Consider the following 16910-nt stretch of genomic DNA (forward strand, 5'->3'; position numbering starts at 1 on the left):
TTATCAGCTAGCACAATGAGGATAATTTTGTAAAGGGGCATCTAGAGGGCATCTGTTTGGACTCTATTCTGTAAAGGAAAGAATGTGATTAGGCACAATCACTTATGCCTCCCACAGAGCTGGTATAAATGTTCATGCCTAGATTTGGAAGATGTGCATATAACTTAAGTATTCTATAAGATACACACGTAGCTGTGTGTGCCACCCCTACTCCACCCAGACTCTATCCATGTGATTGCCCACCTAAAAATTTTGCGCTGTCCAATATACACTTACTTACAGAATAGCTGTATGTGTTCACACATATGCATGTAAATGTCAAACACCGGCATTTGCACGCATACTTTTAGCCCAGATTTGGACTGCTTCTTATAGAATTACCTCCTATATGCTTTTTACCTCATGGTTTGTATAACAGTTATCAATTGCTTATTGTTTTCTTAAAGTTGCTTTCTGATCCTCCCTCTTAGGATTGCAACTGAGAAGTTAATTTGACCATCAACAAGTTATTAACTGGACTTCATTGTGGGTGAGGAGGGATTGAAGGTTTAGGTGGGAGCTAGCTGGAAGAGGTGGATGTCGGAGAGAGAAACAGGAAGAAAGCAAGAAAGGATGTGTTTCTCAGTTTGTCAGCAAAAAGTATATAAAATTGAGGAAATCTAGTATTCTGATTAAATTTTCAGTCAAGTTGCATTTTTAATGTGATAGATTACTTCAGGGGAAGGAAGGCCGCAGTACATACATTTTGGAAGGAAATGCAAATGCTTAAAATGCAAAGTTAGCAACAACATGTTTGTGGTATACCCAAACAGAAAGAATGGGGAGGTTGCAAAATTATCTAAAAACAGAGGACAAAACAAGTAAAAAAACAAACAAAAAAAAACCCAACGAATCCTACAGCCTAACTTCAAGTGAAACATCAAAACACTGGTAATACCTTGGTGAATATAAGAACCTCACAAAACTGCTGTTTCTCCACGCATTAGAGCATTAGAGAGAACTAGGGCTGTATGTTGAGGTTTCTGATCATCCCACTTACCAAAAAGCTGTTCATATCTGGACCTTCATACTGTAAATCTTGTTCTAACAAGGTGCATCTGTAGATACATTGTAATAAATCCTTTTCATTTTAGGCTCCATACAAAATGGCTACTTAACTGAAGGACACTTGTGTTTGCTGAGTTTAAGTGAAGTAGACAGTCATAATGTCAACCAAAATATATCTGTACAGAAATCGAAAAACAAAATGTAAATGACGTTTAACACAGTACAGTCAATAAAGACTGAAAACCTAATGAATAAGTCCATTTATGAACTGTTGTTTGAACAATCACTCTTAAAGCAACAGTAAGCAAATTAATGTTTTTCCTGCTTACAGATCTAGAGAGAGACTAACTTCTCATCATTCTGGATTCAAAGATTGATTACTCTCATCTGATTCATTCAGTAGTTTGGGAAAGTTTTATTTGTATTTGAAAAATGTCAGCAATGAAGTGGCACCAGTGATGACTGTTAGGTTAATGTAGCGCTACATCTAACAAACTAACAAGCCTTTGACATTAGTTTGGTTTTTGCTACTAAGGGAGAATTTCAGCTTTAAATCAAGTTCTCCAACTGTGCTCCTAACTGTAAGTTTGCCCCCATGCTTTATTTGCAAGCCAACTAAAAATGCATTTGGAAACCATCAATGAGATGAGCTTTTGGAAAATAGACATAGTAATCAGTTTTTCATTCATAAACATCTTGCTTTTGATTTCCATACCAAAAGCATTTGGTTTATATCATGGCTGACAAAGGCAAGTATGCCATTTGATCCAGATTGGAGCTCTAGGATGACATCTTGGCATATGGATGGCAAACTTCTTCATCTACATACACATGTGTCCTTTGGGTTACGTAGCTATTTTTCACTTATGAGGGTATATGTATCTATACATGCATGCCATTTTAATAAGGGTTCATGTATCAGAATGAGTGGCCATCATCTTCATCTACACATACGTGTCTGTTGAATAAGTAGCCATTTTGGTCTTATGAAGATTTATGTATCTAAACATATATATTGTTTTAAGGGCGTCTGCACAGTTAAAATAAGAATTGGTCACATTTTGAAAATCCAGAGACAAAGTTGGTGAAATCTGGAATGAATGATTAAACATTTCAATATTCCGCCTTGGTTAAGAGCATAAGAGTTGCCCAACTGGATCAGACCAAAAGTCCATCTAGTTCAGCATCCTAAGAATGGCTAATCCAGGTCACAAGTACCTGGCAGAATCCTAAAAAGTAGCAAGATTCCATACGTATTAATCCCAGGAATAAGCAGTGACTTTCCCCACAGTGACACCTAAATCTTTTTCTTCTGTGGTGACTCCTAATATGGAGCCCAGCATTGTGTATCTATACTTTGGATTTTATTTCCCAATACATATCACTTTGAACTTGTCCATATTGTTTCATCTGCCATTTGGATGCTCATTCTTCTAGTCTCGTAAGATCTTCCTGTAATTTCTCACAGTCTATAGTTGATTTAACAAATTTGAATGTCATCTGCAAATTTGATCATTTGCTCATCATTCCCATTTCCATATCATTTATAAATGTGTTGAACTACTACTACTTAACATTTCTATAGCGCTACTAGGGTTACGCAGCGCTGTACAGTTTAACAAAGGACAGTCCCTGCTCAAAGGAGCTTACAATCTAAAGGACGAAATGTCAAGTTGGGGTAGTCTAGATTTCCTCAATGGAGGTGTAATGGTTATGTGTCGAAAAGCACCTGTTCAAATCCTTGTGTTACTCCACTACTCACCGTCCTTCATTGGCCATATAATCTTACTTTCTGTTTTTGATCTTTTAACCAGTTTCCAGTCAACAACACTGCCTACTATCCCATGGCTTCTTAATTTCCTCAGCAAGTCTATCATGAGGGACTTTTTCAAAAGCTTTCTGAAAATCTAGGTATGCTATAACAACCAGCTCACCTCTCTCCACACATATGTTAATGCCTTCAAAAGTGTAGCAGATTGGTAAAACAGGACTTTCCTCGGCTAAACCTTTATAATAGTCTGCACTATTTTGCCAACATTGACATCAGGTTTAATGGTTTGTAGTTTTCAGGATCACCTTGGAGCCCTTTTTAAAAAATGGCATTACATTAGTTATTTTCCAGTCATAAGGTACCGCAGATGACTTTAATGATAGGTTACAGATTACTAACAGTAGATCTGCAATTTCTCTGATCTAGGGTGTACATCATCTGATACAAAATATTTGTGACTATTTAGCTTTTAAGTTTGGCCTATTACATCTTCTAGGTTGACCGAGATTTGTTTCAGTTTCTCTGCATCATCTCTTTTAAACACTGTTTCTGGCATGGGTGACTGTGAGCCCTAGGAGTGTCTGAATGGAAGTGCCTTGTTATAGAATTTCCCCCATAGTACCATCCATCCCATCCAATTTGATCCACACTATCATTGCAACATAATTTGTACTCTAGTATCAGTGACCTATTGCTTATCTTCCTTCCATCAGGTCTCTGAGATGCCTGTTAGATCTATCTCTTCATTTAGTGCTATGTACATTAACTATCTCATCTTATTTTGTAGGTTTTTAATGTTTGTATACAAACCTTTTAAAAGTATGTTTGTTTGTTTTTTTGTTTTATCTACAGTGTGCTTAGCAGTTGACAGGGATAATTTGCCATCTTTAGTCCCTTTCTACTCTGCCCTTAAAGGCACCTGGCATACTTTTGCCTTTGTTGTAACCTCTTTATGGTGATGCCCTAACTTCATTGTTCAGAGAGTACCTTATTTAAAACCTTGCACTCCTGAGCCTGGTGTCAGCTTTCCTCCAGGATATAGTTTAAAAGCTACTCTACCACCTTTTTAAACATTAGCGCTACCAGCTTGGTTCTTCTCAAGTGAAGGTGGAGCCCCTTCCCCAGAATGTTGCCCACTTCCTAATAGTCTCATCTACTCATTGCAATTCTGGAGCTGTGCCTGCCTCTTGGGTCCTAAACTAAGTCCTGTTAAGCTACCTAATACCTGTGTTTTAGTGGTCTGGGCTGTAACAGTTAACAGTTTTAAAACTATGGCAAAAGATCTTAAGCCCTGTTATGCTATCTATAGCCACCTTTTAATGATATAGGCTATAACAGTTAATTTTAAACTATTGCAAAGGAATTTTAGACTATGTAAAGAATCTAATAATGTTTGATTTTTTTTATGAAATTGAAAGGAAGGGATCCTCAGGAGCTTAGCCTAGAATGGGTGGCAGAGCTGGTGGTTGGGAGGCGGGGCTAGTGCTGGGCAGACATATACGGTCTGTGCTGGGGCTGGTGGTTGGGAGGCGGGACTAGTGCTGGGCAGACTTATACGGTCTGTGCCGGGGCTGGTGGTTGGGCGGCGGGGATAGTGCTGGGCAGACTTATACGGTCTGTGCCGGGGTTGGTGGTTGGGAGGCGGGGATAGGGCTGGCCAGACTTATACGGTCTGTGCACTGAAGAGGACAGTACAAATAAAAAAGTAGCACATATGAATTTATCTTCTTGGGCAGACTGGATGGACCGTGCAGGTCTTTTTCTGCCGTCATCTACTATGTTACTATGAAACAGATTTTTATCAGTAAACCTACCACCAAATCTCAGAGCAAAGTAATGTTCACGTACCCAGAGAGACTTCCTCTTCTCTTAGAGCTGCCCCAGAGAAGGTTCTCTCTAGTGTTGTGAAAAATGGCAGTTTTATGAGCATATCTTTTTCTCTATGTTTAAAAATCTGGTTAAAGCATTAATTTTTTAATCAATATTTGAACTTAGACTGTAGGATATTTTAGTTTAGTTGTAAGAGACTATGGAATCCTTTTACTAAAGTGCACTAAAATTTTGCAGTTACCACACAGCAACTACAAAGCATGTGTGGTAACGGGGTCATACCTAGCATTTTCCCATACAGTTACCACAGAGAAAAATATATTTACCATGTATTAAGAGCATGGCAGATAGCATGGATGTACTTAATGCCATCTGTTGAAGTGACATGAAGTGATTTGTTATCTTCTGCCATAACGCTTGACCCACATTAAAGGGTCCATTCCCTGCCCCTTTCCATACTGTGCATTTAGTGGGCAATTCTGTAACTGGGTGCCCCAAGGCCATGTGATAGGAGCCTATTCTATAACCGAAGCTAGGTGCCTATGTTCATTCGTTTTGGCGCCTAGATGTTAGGTGTGCCTGTACTTGAGCCAGCCACAGAGCTCACATACAGAAAGGCACCTAAAGGCGGCAGGGACGCATATATATGTGATTATTCTACTTGTGTACCTCATAGAATTGCCCTTCATATGAATGAGTACACTCTATCCCCCAGATTCTGTATAGGTCACCCCAAATTTGGACACAGATCACAGATGTGCATGTAAATTAGTCAATTAGTTGCTAATAATCAATTGGAATTAATTGGTACTAATTAGGAGTTAACATGCACATCTGTCATAAGCCCTATTCTATAACATACATGCCTAAATTTCATAGCACGCTACTCAAAAAGGGTGTGGCCGTGGGAGGGGCATTGCCGAGTCATGGGCATTCCCAGAAATTAGGAACAATGTTAGAAAATTCTTGGATTTGTGTGTTCAAGTGCCATCATTTTGACATGAGAATTTACACCAGCTTTTGGCAAGTGTAAGTGCTCGCACCCAAAGTTAGGCACGGGAAGCATACTTTGCTACTATTCTGTAAAGGGTGCTCTGTGCAGAGCACCCTTTACTGAATACTATCTTAGCATGCATCCTAATAGTGCTAACTTACATGGAGGTGTATTTTCAAAGCACTTACACTTACAAAGTTCCATTGTAATCTATGGAACTTTGTAAGTCTAAATGCTTGGAAAATGAGCCCCATAGTTACATGGAGGGGCATAATCGAACGGGGACAACCATCTCTAAGGGTGCCCTGGCGAAGGGGCTGGGAAACCCGTATTATCGAAGCAAGATGGGTGTCCATCATTCTTTTCGATAATACAGTCGGGGACGCCCAAATCTCAACATTTAGGTCGACCTTAGAGATGGTCGACCTAAATTTTGAGATGGTCGACCTTAGAGATGGTCGTCCCCGGTTTTCGGCGATAATGGAAACCGAGGATGCCCATCTCAAAAACAACCAAATCCAAGGCATTTGGTCATGGGAGGAGCCAGCATTCGTAGTGCACTGGTCCCCCTCACATGCCAGGACACCAACCGGGCACCCTAGGGGACACTGCAGTGGACTTCAGAAATTGTTCCCAGGTGCATAGCTCCCTTACCTTCGGTGCTGAGCCCCCCAACCCCCCCCAAAAAAAAACCCACTCCCCACAACTGTACACCACTACCATAGCCCTAAGGGGTGAAGAGGGCACCTACATGTGGGTACAGTGGGTTTGTGGTGGGTTTTGAAGGGCTCACATTTACCAGCACAAGTGTAACAGGTAGGGGGGGATGGGCCTGGGTCCGCTTGCCTGAAGTGCACTGCACCCACTAAAACTGCTCCAGGGACCTGCGTACTGCTGTCATGGAGCTGGGTATGACATTGGAGGCTGGCAAAAAATATTTAAAAGGGTTTTTTTTAGGGTGGGAGGGGGTTGGTGACCACTGGGGGAGTAAGGAGAGGTCATCCCCGATTCCCTCCGGTGGTCATCTGGTCAGTTCGGGCACCTTTTTGAGGCTTGGTTGTGAAAAAAAATGGACCAAGTAAAGTCGACCAAATGCTCGTCAGGGACGCCCTTCTTTTTTCCATTATCGGCCGAGGACGCCCATCTCTTAAGCATGCCCCAGTCCTGCCTTCGCTACGCCTCTGACGCCCCCGAGAACTTTGGTCATCCCCGCGATAGAAAGCAGTTGAGGATGCCCAAAATCGACTTTAGATTATGCCGATTTGGGTGACCCTGAGAAGGACGCCCATCTCCCGATTTGTGTCGAAAGATGGGCGTCTTCTTTCAAAAATAAGCCTGATAGTAAGTGATGGCAGATAAAGACCTGAATGGTTCATCCAGTCTGCCCAACAGTCATTCAAAATTAAATCAATAATGGACATGATATTATATACTTGATTTTGGTCTTTCTGGTACATAGACCATAGAAGTCCGCCTGGCTCTGTCCTTATGTTCCAGTTACTGGAGTTGCCGTCAAAGCCCACTCCAGCCTATTCGAATCCATCTTGTCATTTGCGGGGAAACAGACTGTAAAAGTCTGCCTGGCATTGTCCTCACATTCCAAATTACTGAAGTTTCCACAGCTGAGTTGCCATCTAAGCACCACTTGACATGCAAACACATGTAACCCTTTAAAGTTTGGGGGGGAGGGGGGTTTATACCAGTCATTTTCAATTTAGAGATCCTCTGTGTTCATCCCATGCCTTTTTGAATTCTGCCACAGTTTTTTTTTCTCCACCACCTCTCTCGGGAGGGCATTCCAGGCGTTGACCTCCCTCTCCATGAAAAAGAATTTTCTGACATTACTCCTAAATCTACCACCCCACAACCTCAATTCATGTCTGTGGGAGCCATTTACAGAATCTGGCCCTATTTGTGAAGCCACCATGGTAACTGTTACCATGGCCATGAGAAAACAGTTTGCACGGATACGATAATGGCTCAATGCACTTTAGTAAGAGAATCCCTAAGTATTGGTGCTCCCATTTCTTACAAGGTGTTCTTTAGGCTGCAGGTAAGGAGATCCATCTGAATGAATTTAGAATGATCTTACTGTGACACTAGATGCAGTAACACACCACATTGTATTTGTTTAACTTAGGGTTGGGCCACCTCGGTCCTCAAGGGTCGCAATCCAGTCAGGTTTTCCACAATGAATATGCATGATATCTATTGGCATACAGTGGAGACAGTGTATACAAATAAATCCCATGCATATTCATGGGGGGAAATCCTGAAAATCCAACTGAGTTGCAGCCCTCCAGGACTCCTGGTTTAACCAATAGCATGCATGGAAAAATAAATCTAAGTTCTGATCCAAAGTATTATAAAAAAAAATCTAAATGTAAGTGCAAACATGAAATAATCTCTTGTACTATCAACAAACGTGCAAAAAGTGAATTATTTGAGGTTAAAGTCATACTTGCATTACACATTTGTATAAAACACTGTACGCTATTAAATTCCTTTGTCTTTAATCTTTTTTAAACTGTGTACTTGAATTCATACAAAATATGAAAGTTTTGTTACATGAACTTGGTTAGAAAGAAGCTGGCTTCAGCTTTCAACATTAGTGTCAATTGATAATGTGTCCGTATTTTTATTTTGAGAAAAAGTAGCGCATTTTGTATACGACTACTAAAGATTACACAAGATCAGAAAACACATTTTTTATAGCTATTAAACTATGTGAGTAAAGTACCTCTTTCAGTAGCCTAATGGTGTTAGTCTGTTAAATATTCAATTGTTACTAGTTCTGCTAGAGGCTACAAAATATAATGTATGATTTTTTTCTATCTTTTTTTGAGATACTAGATCAAATTTTTTTGTAACAATGGCTTGTCACACAGAAGTACATTTATACAAAAAAATTAAGTTTATTATGTCTTTCATGTGGTTAATTTGTTCAGGATTAAAATGTAGGTGTTAAATATTGTATAATTTTATTAATAGAAATAAAATGTGTTTTGGGGTACAGTGATTGTACTGTGAGTGATTTACAATATGAAATGTTACCCATGAAGACACATTTCAGGAAAATATACATGAAAGAGCCCAATTACAGTTTCTTGTAATCCATGTAACAGGGCCATGGGGTTTTTAAACCACGGCTTAGGCTTTGATAAATAGTTTTCCTTCTGTTCCCTTTTCACCTACCTTGTAATAATGATTGCTGAACAAACCAAAATACCTTAACTAAATGTAAACTAGGAAGACAATAGGTCCTTTTTACTAAAGTATGGTAATTTTTGCACTAAATGCACATTTAATCCAAAAAGTAACAGACAGTAAGTGCAAACCCTGTGTGGTAAATACAGGGGGGGGGGGGGGGGGGGGGGAGCAGGCAGGCAGGCCCTACATCTGTCCTGCATTTAGTATACAGGGCACACAGTTAACTATGACCACCCCATTGCATACGTAGGATAATAGCATGAGCCCTCCGTGCTGTCAGTCCGGCATGTAACACAGTGGATGTGAATTAACACATAAGGGTTACCTGTTCCTGCCCCCCCCCTCTGTAAGAACCTCAACCCCCCTCCCCCCAAAAAATCAGATTCCCAAACACCTTTCAATAAAAACCCTAACCTTGATCCAAAAACTCTAACCTCCCCAATCTACAACCATCCCCCTTGAGCCCCCTGTAACTTACCTGGGGATCTATATTGGTTGGGAAGTGGTCCCAGGGGGTAATGATCCTCCTCTGCTGCCACCCAGGTCAGCACCTTAATCTGAAATGGCACTGATGACCCCTAGCTGTAGTCTTGTAGTACTGCTGATAGGGGTCATCAGCACCATTTTGGATTAAGACTCTGACCCCAGCAGCAACAGAAGAGGATTGCTGCCTTCTGGGACCACTGTCCCACCAGGGCAGACTCCTGTGTAAATCCTGGGGGGGGGGGGGGGGGGGGGGGGGGGGGGGGGAGTTGGGTAGTGCTCCTGAGGCATGGTTTTCTGTTCGGAATGGGGCTTCTTGGAGGGGTCAGGTTTTTTGGATGGTTTTTGTCATCAGGAGGGGGGAGTTCAGGTTGTGTGCATTGGAGGCTGAGGATCTGATTAGGAGGAAGGGTGCTATGACAGCATGCTAAACTGCCAGCTGCCAGTAGAACAGCTGCACTTAATGCCTCCTTTCAGCTTCATTATTAGCAGTCATAAAAGCTAGCACATAGTACTGAACTGTGTGCTAGCTGCAATGGCATTCCTAGCCTGGCTGACACGTGGGGCGGATCGCCGATGCGCCCCCCCCGGGTGCATTTTTACCTGCTGGGGGGGTGCCGCGCACCTGTTAGCTCTGAGTCCGCTCATTCCCTCCCTGCTGCTCCCTCTGCCCTGGAACAGGAAGTAACCTGATCCGCGCAGAGGGAACAGCAGGGAGGGAACGAGCAGACTCGGAGCCAACAGGCGCGCGGCACCCCCCCCCCCCCCAGCGGTGTGCACCCAGGGCGGACTGCCCCCACCGCCCCCCCCCCCTTGGTACGCTACTGGCTAGCTGTCACAGCATGCCACACCTCCGCACATTTGTGACATACCCAGGTCCTTTTCCAACAGAATCAACTATGTATGTTTGTGTTGCTTAAGAGTCATCAGTGCAGAAAAGGCACAAACTGAGTGATGAATACAAGACAAACTAGGAGAGGGATGTGATAGTCCTAGGGGCACTTGTGTTTTTCTAGTGTTTATCCATGCATTTACGTAAGAACATATGTACTGCCATACTGGGACAGACCGAAGGTCCATCAAGTTGGAAAGCAGTGGGCAAAACTAAAAGAAGATATTGTAAGGTCAACAAACATTTTTGTAAGCATTTGTGGGGAAACAGAAATCGTGGTGGCCGCCTCTGGCCAAACGCTTTCCCACCCTCCCACCCAGCGACGGGGGGGCTGGAGGTTCGTTGGGTCTCCAGCCCCCCAAACCCCCAGAAATCATTGTGGTCGCCTCCGGCCAAAGGCTATCACACACTGTTATCCATCGACGGGGGGGGGGGGGGAGGGCTGGTGGACCTCCAGCCCCCACCCCAACTCCTCCCCCTCAGCATTCTCCATTGAATCCCTGGTGGTCTGTGGTGACCCTACCTCCCGGCAGGCCCTCCTACCTTTCGTTGGAGGAGGGATGCAGCCTGCCTGCCTCCCTCCTCTTCCTGTCGACGCCGCTGCAAAATGGCAGTGCCCCGCCCTGCCCTGCCCATTGCATCCTGGGATGCGCTGGGCAGGGCTACAGACCATGTAAGGGAGCGATTCCCTTACATGGTCTGTAGCCCCCGCCTAGCGCATCCCAGGATGCAATGGGCGGGGCTGGGCGCTGCCATTTGCAGCGGCGTCGACAGGAAGAGGAGGGAGGCAGGCAGGCTGCGTCCCTCCAACAACGAAAGGTAGGGGGGCTGGGAGGGAGGGTCACCACGGACCACCAGCGATTCAATGGAGAATGCTGGGGGGGAGGAGTTGGGGTGGGCTGGAGGTCCGTGGACCTCCAGCCCCCCCTCCCCCCGTCGATGGATAACAGTGTGTGATAGCCTTTGGCCGGATGCGGCCACAGTGATTTCTGGGGGTTTGGGGGACTGGAGACCCACTGAACCTCCAGCCCCCCCGTCGCTGGGTGGGAGGGTGGCAGAGCCTTTGGCTGGAGGCGGCCACTTCTCGATTTCTGGGGGTTTAGGGGGGACTTGAGACCCACCAGATCTCCAGCCCTCCCTGAACATGGAGGGGGTGGGATCGTCGGGGGGGGGCATGAGGTCCACCGGACCTGCAGCCCCCTGATCGCGTTTGCTTTGGGGGGGAACGGGGGCCTGCCAGCATGCAACTGCATGCTGGACTGGGCTCACCATTCCTCCCCAATGATCCGCAAAATCTAATGCCAGCTCGGAGCTGGCGTTGAATTTGCCGCGGCCAGCGACCCAATCTTTGGCGCGCTGGACGCTGATCATTGGGGATGAATGCGTTAAGCGCTGATTAGCATGCATTTGCAAGCTAATTGTGCTAGAAGCCCTGTTTAGCATGCATTTGCATGCTACTTGCGCTAAGAGCCCTCGAGTGCATTGTTTCAGGCGCTCGAGGGCTCTGATCATGGGTCGGCAGCAAGCAACGGTGCTAGTATGGCGTTAACAGCCTCTAGCGCCGGAGTTTGCTTTTGATCATGAGGGCCTGAAAGAGCCACAACTGCACTGGCTGGGAGGGGGGAGGGACTGCAGGCTACCTACAAAGATTCAGCACTCTAGGTGATCGCCTAATTCAATTAATGGAAGGGCCAGCTCTGCCTAGTTACAGTACTCAGGTTTTTAATACTTTTGTTCAATGTGGTGTAGGTAGAATTATAGGCTCAAAGTCCGTAGTGAGCTTTGCTGTGCAGAAATGAGGGGATATGTTTGAGCTTTAAACAATTCCAATAAACAACCACAGGGATAATTGTGATGTTTTCTCTATTTGATAGTTACATTCGGTGTCCTTTGCATGTCTTTATTCAAGTTCAGCGTCAGGATTGCTGCTTTGGCTTTTATTTGAAGAATTGGCAAGTGAGCAGGAGAGGAATCAATTCACACTACCAGCAAGGGGCTCAGACAGCAAACGCACCCAAATGTGGAACTTATAAGGTTTGGTCTATAGTGCAGAGACCAAGATAGCAGCTTGTGAACCAGCACTTTCGAGTAAATTTACAGATATATCCCCTGATCAAAATGGCATGAACTTGTGAGCTGAAATCAATTCACACTATAAACATAAACCTCCGACTGCAAACACAAATACGAAATGCATGCTGCAGCAGGGGGTGGCAACCTGCAAATCAGCTCCTTCTGGTAAATTCACAGGTTCTTGAGACAAATGTTAGCTTCAAGCTGACAATCATGACTGCCTCAGTGCCACTGCCTGGACCCTCCACTGGTTATTGCTACGTTTCGTGCTGTGTTCTAACTGGCAAAAAGTAGCATTTAACTTACTGCGGAATAGCTTCTTGAGGAATTCTCAAAACAGTCCCAAAATATTTTTTTCAAAGTATCTCCTGGTAGTTCAGAAGGAATCTTCGGAAAATTCACAAATCCTAAATTCAAAGATCATCTGAATTTATTTTACATAGTCTCCATCCGATGATAGAAAACAAGTTGATCTTGTACTATCACACCAGTCAGAGTAGATTGCTGATTTAAATGTCATTCCATACTTTCTTCTTTTTGTGATAAAGAAGCTAGTTCTTGCTGGTTCACATTAGTATCCAATTTACTAGACAAAATCCCAATTTCTCTAGAGCATTTAGCAACCGAAGAATCTAGACTGACCAAGGCCAATCACACAGAATCTAAAGTCACAACTGGGGGTTATACAGCTTTAACCACCCCAGTAGGCCCAGACTCATGGGTAGGAACTTGCCTACTAACAGTATCTGCACCAACCATTAGAATTCATTGGGGCGACAAGTTGTAGAGTCTCCGTTGGCACAAACAATTCCTGGTTGAATTTTTAAGGCAGTTGATGGCCCACCAGAAGAACTTATCGCTTCCCCACTTTCCACTATGAGCAGCTGCATGCTGAGTAGCTCATTGGCATTCAGCAGTGCACCCTATGTCAATACAACCCTGGATTTTGGCGAGGAAGGAGTGCTTTGAGCTATTGGGCTTAAAGAAGACTAGAGCAGCATCTGAGCCAAAAACTCCTCATTTAATAGTTCAGTCAGGGCCGTGCTGATGCAGTAAGCAAGGTAAGCGCGGCGGGGGGCACTTGCCTTTGAGGGGCGCCACGGCCCTGCCATCCGTCTGCTCACTTGCAAAATCTTTCACCTGAACTTGTGATTCTCCTATCTCCGCTGCCCTCCCCTTTTCATGCAAAGGAGCAGTATTAATTGAGGCAGGCACGCTCTTCAAGTTACGTGAGAATACAACCAGATTGCTATTTATGCTTCAGTTTGGGGCTAGCTCCTCAGTCAGGGTGAGTTTCAGAGCTTGAAACAGCATTCAAATTAAAGAGAACCTGAAATTTTAAAAGTGCTAAAAATAAGTTTTAAAAGTATTTGCCTTAAATCTAATTGCAGAATTCAGGTGCTGGGAGTCTGTACTTGATTGTCATATGCTCAAATTTGTTTAAATCATATGCAAATTAGTCCGGTGTTTTTCACTAAACATTCCCATGAGTGTCTGTATTTTAATCTGCATTCAAATAGAGCTCTCTGATTGGATGATCAGCTTCTGTTAAGAAATCTGCCCGGGAAGTGAACAGAGTGAGAGCTGTCCTTTGCCAAGAGAGACATCCAGCTGTGACTTCCTGTGTTTGTTGACTGAAGTTATAAAAGAGTGCCTGATTGTGGTAAATAATATAAGTGAAAAGAGATTGGTGGCGATTGAAGTTTCTCTAGTGAGAAAAGGATCTGAATATTTCAGGTTTACTTGAAGTTTATGAAGAATAGAAAAGGGTGAATTTCAGTTTAAGAGTGTTTAAATCCTATAAGCTATATAAAGGCTAGGTAGATTTAAGTGACTGTAAGCAAGGAAACCTTAATATTTGATCTGAAATAAATATTTGATCTGAGATAGTTGATCAGAGATAAATGTTTGATCTGAATTATATCCTTTGGTGCAAAGGAGATTAGAATGCAATAGAGTATTTCTTTCTGTTTACCAGTACAGTCAAATAATTCCATTCCACTTAAATAATTTTTTGTTATATATATGAGGGAGTAGTATCTGGATTTATTGTAAATCAAATTGATTCCATTCACAGGAATTCATATTCACCTTCATGCATTCATCCGATATTATCTTTTAAGGATGAAGTTTTATTTTATGTTCACTCTGTCTCTTGTGAGCTTTCCTCGGCTGGCACGACTACATATTAGAGGTATTTTGATACTGTGTGAAGTTTTACCACAGACGGGTGACATATATAAAACATTCTCCTTGGATAGGATGTGATATGTGAAAATACATTTTGCTTTAATGAAATTGCTAAACTTTAGAGTCAGAGACTTATCAATGAGGGATACATATACAATACAGTGCTATTTTTTCCTGAGGTCCGGCTTACTTGCCTGCTCCCTTCTGTTCCTGCTCTGCTGGGGGGGGGGGGGCGCCAACCGATAGTCTGCAGGGGGGCACCAGAGACCCTAGGCAGGGCCCTGAGTTCAGTATTCGCTGCTTGCTCTCCAGCTTTGGGAACAATGAAAGATGTTATCAGGTGCTGCTGTTTCACTTCAGGCAAGGCAGAAGGCTCAGAGGGATAGCTTCTAACCTTGCCTTTACGCTTCAAAGTCATGCCCAAAAACTATGAGAAGAAACTTGAAGAAAAGCAAAAAGCACAACAGAATGGTCCAGAGCACAGCTGAATGCATCTGATAGGTAGATGCCATTTTGGATCTCTCTGGGCATCTAGTTATTTCATTTAGGGCTCTGTTTACTAAGCTGTGCTACGGGCGTGCTAGCGTTTTTAGCACATGTTAAAAATTAGCTTGCACTAAAAGCTAAAGACACCCATATAGTCCTATGGGCATCTCAAGCATTTAGCAGGTGCTAAAAACGCTAGCACGCCTTAGTAAACATGGCCCTTAATTATATAACTGAAAAATATTAGAGGCTCTAGAAGAGACTTGTTTACGAAGTATGTATTCTTCCCAATTAATATTTCCAAATAAACAAAGACACATTATTAATTTGGAAATATTAATTGGGAAGAATACACAAAAAATAGTCTCGATTATCCAAGATAAACAGGATTGAGCCGTTGTTGGATAAGTGAAAAGTCAGATAATATGCAAACCAAAAGTGCACAGAAAACATAGTTTATGCATAAAGAACAGGTATAGAGTATATATATTTAAAATACAGTATTGCTTTTATTTACACTAACCAGCAGAGTGTGAAGCTGGAAAACACGAAGAGAACAAGTGAACTTTTTAATGGCAACGCGATGACATAACTGGAGGAGGGTGTCTGTCAGATACACTGAATGGTCGGTTTAGTAAAGTTTGGATAATTGAGACCATGTTGAACTTTGTAAATGGGTCTCTGCCAGAGCCTCTAATGTATTTTGTACATGTAAGGCTTAACTCTTAATTCTCCCTGAAGAATAATGTTGCCTGAAGAATAATGTTGCATTACTTCGAACCACATATTTGTGTTCACTCTAATTGCATTTTTCACTATATCAAAATATAAAAATCTTCATGCAAACAAGGCAGATCATATATAATAAGAAAGAAAATTCAAAAGAGAAAAGTGGAAGAAAAATTAATTGCATAATACAACTGCTTAAGAACACATCTGTACCACAATGAACCATCGGAAAACTAAATCCTTAATCCTACAGGAAACTGGAGAAACAGTAACTATGGCAATAAAATATGTTGGATTCTGCCATCAGGCCAGAACTATAATCTGTGCACGAACAGTAACTACCACCAACAGAACCTGGCACTGTCTTTGCTTTTATAAATTCATTGTTTTGTTATTAGTTTATAGATTATTTCTTTCTGTACCAGTAGCTCTTATCTTTAAGTTCATATTCAGTGGTTCCATTCATTTAAATTGCTTCACTCAGTATACATAGATAAAGTGGTGTGATTGCATGATAGTCTATTTTAAAGCATGGAAATAGACATTAATAAAAACAAACAAAAAGAATAGTGATACTTTTTTATTGCAATTATCTTAATCCTTATAAATGGTAACTTTCACCATTCATACATATAAGGTAGACCTTTTATTTAGTTGGCCTAAGTTATATTCAGAGCAGCTTAATTTCATGCTCTACCTATAACCTATGCACGCTCCCAGTCTGCTCAACTCCGCCTCCAAATCTATGCCTACTGTTTTATGCATAAAATTATTTGTTGAACTGGTGCCAATTATTTGAAAAAAAAAAAAAAAAAAGAATACAACTTATGCAATCAGCATCGCTGCTGATCTTATAGCCTCCAGTGCAATATAACACTTACTGCTTTGGTGGCAAACCACGCTTAACTAGCACTGTGCAATATGCCCTCTGCATCCTCGTTTCATTAATTCAGCACAGCCACACTTGCTTTCTGCCCAGGCTGATGCAGCAAAGCTCTCACTGACACATGCACAGGCCAGCAACATTAGAAGTCATCACCTAATATGCTGGCATGTGGGTGTGGCAACTTCCAGGTGAAGCGATGGCTGCATTTGGAGGTCACCACATACATGCATCAGGTGATCTCGGATGCTACTGGCCTGTGCAAGCATCAGTGTGAGCCAAGGAGGTATAATGATAGGAGAAGGCATGAGTCTATCTGGCC

This window comes from Microcaecilia unicolor, chromosome 2, assembly GCF_901765095.1.
Source record: "Microcaecilia unicolor chromosome 2, aMicUni1.1, whole genome shotgun sequence".
NCBI classification, from domain to species: domain Eukaryota; kingdom Metazoa; phylum Chordata; class Amphibia; order Gymnophiona; family Siphonopidae; genus Microcaecilia; species Microcaecilia unicolor.